Source organism: Papaver somniferum, chromosome 1 (genome assembly GCF_003573695.1).
Source record: "Papaver somniferum cultivar HN1 chromosome 1, ASM357369v1, whole genome shotgun sequence".
In the NCBI taxonomy this organism is placed as follows: domain Eukaryota; kingdom Viridiplantae; phylum Streptophyta; class Magnoliopsida; order Ranunculales; family Papaveraceae; genus Papaver; species Papaver somniferum.
In genome coordinates, this window is record NC_039358.1 from 220,250,874 (window position 1) to 220,258,461 (window position 7,588).

Below are 7,588 nucleotides of genomic sequence, written 5' to 3' on the forward strand. Positions count from 1 at the left end.
TTACCATATACAATCCCGATGTTCTCGTATGAGCGAGGTTCGAGGTTCAAATATATCAGATTGGATGAAACTGCAACCTATCACTTAACTCAGGTTGCAAGATTACCATATACAGACCCGATGTTCTAGTCCGTGCGAGGTTCGAGGTGTCAAATATATCAGATTGGATGAAAGCGCAACCTATCATTTAACTCAGGTTGCAAGATTACCATATACAGTCCCGATGTTCTCGTCTGAGCGAGGTTCGAGATGTTAAATATATCAGATTGGATGAAACTGCAACCTATCACTTAACTCATGTTGCAAGATTACCATATACATACCTGATGTTCTGGTCCAAGCGAGGTTCTAGGTGTCAAATATATCAGATTGGATGAAACTGCAACCTATCACTTAACTCAAGTTGCAATATTACCATATACAGACCCGATGTTCTAGTCCGCGCGAGGCTCCCAGTGTCAAATATATCAGATTGGATGAAACTGCAACCTATCACTTAACTCAGGTTGCAAGATTACCATATACAGACCCGATGTTCTGGTCCGTGCGAGGTTCGAGGTGTCAAATATATCAGATTGGATGAAACCACAACCTATCACTTAACTCAGGTTGCAAGATAACCATATACAGTCCCGATGTTCTCGTCTGAGCGAGGTTCGAGGTGTCAAATATATCAGATTGGATGAAACTGCAACCTATCACTTAACTCAGGTTGCATGATTACCATATACATACCTATTATTCTGATCCAAGCGAGGTTCTAGGTGTCAAATATATCAGATTGGATGAAACTGCAACCTATCACTTAACTCAAGTTGCAAGATTACCATATACAGACCCGATGTTCTGGTCCGTGCGAGGTTCGAGGTGTCAAATATATCATATTGGATGAAACTTCAACCTATCACTTAACTCAGGTTGCAAGATTACCATATACAATCCCGGTGTTCTCGTCCGAGCGAGGTTCGAGGTGTCAAATATATAAGATTGGATGAAACTGCAACCTATCACTTAACTCAGGTTGCAAGATTACCATATACAGACCCAATATTCTAGTCCACGCGAGGTTCTAGGTGTCAAATATATCAGATTGGATGAAACTTCAACCTATCACTTACCTCAGGTTGCAAGATTGTTCTGGACCACGCGAGGTTTGAGGTGTGAAAAATATCATATTGGATGAAACCGCAACCTATTACTTAACTCAGGTTGCAAGATTACCATATACAGACACGATGTTCTCGTCCGAGCGAGGTTCGAGGTGTCAAATATATCAGATTGGTTGAAACTGCAACCTATCACTTAACTCAGGTTGCAAGATTACCATATACAATCCCGATGTTCTCGTCCGAGCGAGATTCGAGGTGTCAAATATATCAGATTGGATGAAACTCCAACCTATCACTTAACTCAGGGTGCAAGATTACCATATAAAGACCCGATGTTCTAGTCCGTGCGAGGTTCTAGGTGTCCAATATATCAGATTGGATGAAACTTCAACCTATCACTTAACTCAGGTTGCAAGATTACCATATACAGACCCGATGTTCTCGTCGGGGAGAGGTTCGACGTGTCAAATATATCAGATTGGATGAAACTGCAACTATCACTTAACTCAGGTTGCAAGATTACCATATACAGACTCGATGTTCTCGTCGGGGAGAGTTTCGAGGTGTCAAATATATCAGATTGGATGAAACCGCAACCTATCACTTAACGCAGGTTGCAAGATTACCATAAACAGACCCGATGTTCTGGTCCGCGCGAGATTCTAGGTTTCAAATATATCAGATTGGATGAAACTGCAACCTATCACTTAACTCAGGTTGCAAGATTACCATATACAGACCCGATATCTGGTCAGCACGAGGTTCGAGGTGTCAAATATATCAGATTGGATGAAACTGCAACTTATCACTTAACTTAGGTTGCAAGATTACCATATACAGACCCGATGTTCCGGTCGGCGCGAGGTTCGATGTGTCAAATATATCAGATTTAATGAAACGGCAACCTATCACTTAAATCAGGTTGCAAGATTAGCATATACAGTCCCGATGTTCTCGTTCGTGCGAGGTTCGAGGTGTCAAATATATCAGATTGGATGAAACTGCAACCTATCACTTAACTCAGGTTGCAAGATTACCATATACAGACCCAATATTCTAGTCCGCGCGAGGTTCGAGGTGTCAAATATATCAGATTGGATGAAACTTCAACCTATCACTTAACTCAGGTTGCAAGATTGTTCTGGTCCGCGCGAGGTTCGAGGTGTGAAATATATCATATTGGATGAAACCACAACCTATTACTTAACTCAGGTTGCAAGATTACCATATACAGACACGATGTTCTCGTCCGAGCGAGGTTCGAGGTGTCAAATATATCAGATTGGTTGAAACTGCAAAATATCACTTAACTCAGGTTGCAAGATTACAATATACAGTTCTGATGTTCTCGTCCGAGCGAGATTCGAGGTGTCAAATATATCAGATTGGATGAAATTGCAACCTATCACTTAACTCAGGTTGCAAGATTACCATATACAGACCCGATGTTCTAAACCGCGCGAGGTTCTAGGTGTCAAATATATCAGATTTGATGAAACTTCAACCTATCACTTAACTCAGGTTGCAAGATTACCATATACAGACCCGATGTTCTCGTCGGGGCGAGGTTCGAGGTGTCAAATATATCAGATTGGATGAAACTGCAACTATCACTTAACTCAGGTTGCAAGATTACCATATAATGACTCGATGTTCTCGTCGGGGAGAGGTTCGAGGTGTCAAATATATAAGATTGGATGAAACCGCAACCTATCACTTAACGCAGGTTGCAAGATTACCATAAACAGACCCGATGCTCTGGTCCGCGCGAGATTCTAGGTTTTAAATATATCAGATTGGATGAAACTGCAACCTATCACTTAACTCAGGTTGCAAGATTACCATATACAGACCCGATATCTGGTCAGCACGAGGTTCCAGGTGTCAAATATATCAGATTGGATGAAACTGCAACCTATCACTTAACTCAGGTTGCAAGATTACCATACACAGACCCGATGTTCTGGTCCGCGCGAGGTTCGAGGTGTCAAATATATTAGATTGGATGAAACCGCAACCTATCACTTAACTCAGGTTGCAAGATTACCATATACAGACCCGATATCTGGTCAGCACGAGGTTCCAGGTGTGAAATATATCAGATTGGATGAAACTGCAACCTATCACTTAACTCAGGTTGCAAGATTACCATATACAGTCCCGATGTTTTCGTCCGAGCGAGGTTCTAGGTGTCAAATATATCAGATTGGATGAAACTGCAACCTATCACTTAAGTTAGGTTGCAAGATTACCATATACAGACCCGATGTCTGGTCCGTACGAGGTTCGAGGTGTCAAATATATCAGATTGGATGAAACCGCAACCTATCACTTAACTCAGGTTGCAAGATTACCATATACAGTCTCTATGTTCTCGTCTGAGCGAGGTTCGAGGTGTCAAATATATCAGATTGGATGAAAGCGCAACCTATCACTTAACTCAGGTTGCAATATTACCATATAGAGACCTGATGTTCTGGTCAAAGCGAGGTTCTAGGTGTCAAATATATCAGATTGGATGAAACTGCAACCTATCACTTAACTCAGGTTACAAGATTACCATATACAGACCCGATGTTCTAGTCCGCGCGAGGTTCTAGGTGTCAAATATATTATATTGGATGAAACTTCAACCTATCACTTAACTCAGGTTGCAAGATTACCATATACAATCCCGATGTTCTCGTCTGAGCGAGGTTCGAGGTTCAAATATATCAGATTGGATAAAACTGCAACCTATCACTTAACTCAGGTTGCAAGATTACCATATACAGACCCGATGTTCTAGTCCGTGCGAGGTTCGAGGTGTCAAATATATCAGATTGGATGAAAGCGCAACCTATCACTTAACTCAGGTTGCAAGATTACCATATACAGTCCCGATGTTCTCGTCTGAGCGAGGTTCGAGGTGTTAAATATATCAGATTGGATGAAACTGCAACCTATCACTTAACTCATGTTGCAAGATTACCATATACATACCTGATGTTCTGGTCCAAGCGAGGTTATAGGTGTCAAATATATCAGATTGGATGAAACTGCAACCTATCACTTAACTCAAGTTGCAATATTACCATATACAGACCCGATGTTGTAGTCCGCGCGAAGCTCCCGGTGTCAAATATATCAGATTGGATGAAACTGCAACCTATCACTTAACTCAGGTTGCAAGATTACCATATACAGACCCGATGTTCTGGTCCGTGCGAGGTTCGAGGTGTAAAATATATCAGATTGGATAAAAACCACAACCTATCACTTAACTCAGGTTGCAAGATTACCATATACAGTCCCGATGTTCTCGTCTAAGCGAGGTTCGAGGTGTCAAATATATCTGATTGGATGAAACTGCAACCTATCACTTAACTCAGGTTGCATGATTACCATATACATTCCTATTATTCTGATCCAAGCGAGGTTCTAGGTGTCAAATATATCAGATTGGATGAAACTGCAACCTATCACTTAACTCAAGTTGCAAGATTACCATATACAGACCCGATGTTCTGGTCCGTGCGAGGTTCGAGGTGTCAAATATATCAAATTGGATGAAACTTCAACCTATCACTTAACTCAGGTTGCAAGATTACCATATACAATCCCGGTGTTCTCGTCCGAGCGAGGTTCGAGGTGTCAAATATATCAGATTGGATGAAACTGCAACCTATCACTTAACTCAGGTTGCAAGATTACCATATACAGACCCAATATTCTAGTCCACGCGAGGTTCTAGGTGTCAAATATATCAGATTGGATGAAACTTCAACCTATCACTTAACTCAGGTTGCAAGATTGTTCAGGTCCACGCGAGGTTTGAGGTGTGAAATATATCATATTGGATGAAACCGCAACCTATTACTTAACTCAGGTTGCAAGATTACCATATACAGACACGATCTCGTCCGAGCGAGGTTCGAGGTGTCAAATATATCAGATTGGTTGAAACTGCAACCTATCACTTAACTCAGGTTGCAAGATTACCATATACAGTCCCGATGTTCTCGTCCGAGCGAGATTCGAGGTGTCAAATATATCAGATTGGATGAAACTCCAACCTATCACTTAACTCAGGGTGCAAGATTACCATATACAGACCCGATGTTCTAGTCCGCGCGAGGTTCTAGGTGTCAAATATATCAGATTGGATGAAACTTCAACCTATCACTTAACTCAGGTTGCAAGATTACCATATACAGACCCGATGTTCTCGTCGGGGAGAGGTTCGACGTGTCAAATATATCAGATTGGATGAAACTGCAACTATCACTTAACTCAGGTTGCAAGATTACCATATACAGACTCGATGTTCTCGTCGGGGAGAGGTTCGAGGTGTCAAATATATCAGATTGGATGAAACCGCAACCTATCACTTAACGCAGGTTGCAAGATTACCATAAACAGACCCGATGTTCTGGTCCGCGCGAGATTCTAGGTTTCAAATATATCAGATTGGATGAAACTGCAACCTATCACTTAACTCAGGTTGCAAGATTACCATATACAGACCCGATATCTGGTCAGCACGAGGTTCGAGGTGTCAAATATATCAGATTGGATGAAACTGCAACTTATCACTTAACTTAGGTTGCAAGATTACCATATACAGACCCGATGTTCCGGTCGGCGCGAGGTTCGATGTGTCAAATATATCAGATTTAATGAAACGACAACCTATCACTTAAATCAGGTTTCAAGATTAGCATATACAGTCCCGATGTTCTCGTCCGTGCGAGGTTCGAGGTGTCAAATATATCATATTGGATGAAACTGCAACCTATCACTTAACTCAGGTTGCAAGATTACCATATACAGACCCAATATTCTAGTCCGCGCGAGGTTCGAGTTGTCAAATATATCAGATTGGATGAAACTTCAACCTATCACTTAACTCAGGTTGCAAGATTGTTCTGGTCCGCGCGAGGTTCGAGGTGTGAAATATATCATATTGGATGAAACCACAACCTATTACTTAACTCAGGTTGCAAGATTACCATATACAGACACGATGTTCTCGTCCGAGCGAGGTTCGAGGTGTCAAATATATCAGATTGGTTGAAACTGCAAAATATCACTTAACTCAGGTTGCAAGATTACAATATACAGTTCCGATGTTCTCGTCCGAGCGAGATTCGAGGTGTCAAATATATCAGATTGGATGAAACTGCAACCTATCACTTAACTCAGGTTGCAAGATTACCATATACAGACTCGATGTTCTAAACCGCGTGAGGTTCTAGGTGTCAAATATATCAGATTTGATGAAACTTCAACCTATCACTTAACTCAGGTTGCAAGATTACCATATACAGACCCGATGTTCTCGTCGGGGCGAGGTTCGAGGTGTCAAATATATCAGATTGGATGAAACTGCAACTATCACTTAACTCAGGTTGCAAGATTACCATATACTTACTCGATGTTCTCGTCGGGGAGAGGTTTGAGGTGTCAAATATATCAGATTGGATGAAACCGCAACCTATCACTTTACACAGGTTGCAAGATTACCATAAACAGACCCGATGCTCTGGTCCGCGCGAGATTATAGGTTTCAAATATATCAGATTGGATGAAACTGCAACCTATCACTTAACTCAGGTTGCAAGATTACCATATACAGACCCGATATCTGGTCAGCACGAGGTTCCAGGTGTCAAATATATCAGATTGGATGAAACTGCAACCTATCACTTAACTCAGGTTGCAAGATTACCATATACAGACCCGATGTTCTGGTCCGCGCGAGGTTCGAGGTGTCAAATATATTAGATTGGATGAAACCGCAACCTATCACTTAACTCAGGTTGCAAGATTAGCATATACAGTCCCGATGTTCTCGTCCGAGTGAGGTTCGAGGTGTCAAATATATCAGATTGGATGAAACTGCAACCTATCACTTAACTTAGGTTGCAAGATTACCATATACAGACCCGATGTCTAGTCCGTGAGAGGTTCGATGTGTCAAATATATCAGATAGGATGAAACCGCAACCTATCACTTAACTCAGGTTGCAAGATTAACATATACAGTCCCGATGTTCTCGTCTGAGCGAGGTTCGAGGTGTCAAATATATCAGATTGGATGAAACTTAAACCTATCACTTAACTCAGGTTGCAAGATTACCATATACAGACCTGATGTTCCGGTCCAAGCGAGGTTCTAGGTGTCAAATATATCATATTGGATGAAACTGCAACCTATCACTTAACTGAGGTTGCAAGATTACCATATAAAAAACCGATGTTCTAGTCCGCACGAGGTTCTAGGTGTGAAATATATCAGATTGGATGAAACTTCAACCTATAACTTAACTCAGGTTGCAAGATTACCATATACAATCCCGATGTTCTCGTCCGAGCGAGGTTCGAGGTTCAAATATATCAGATTGGATGAAACTGCAACCTATCACTTAACTCAGGTTACAAGATTACCATATACAGACCCGATGTTCTGGTCCGTGCGAGGTCCGAGGTGTCATATA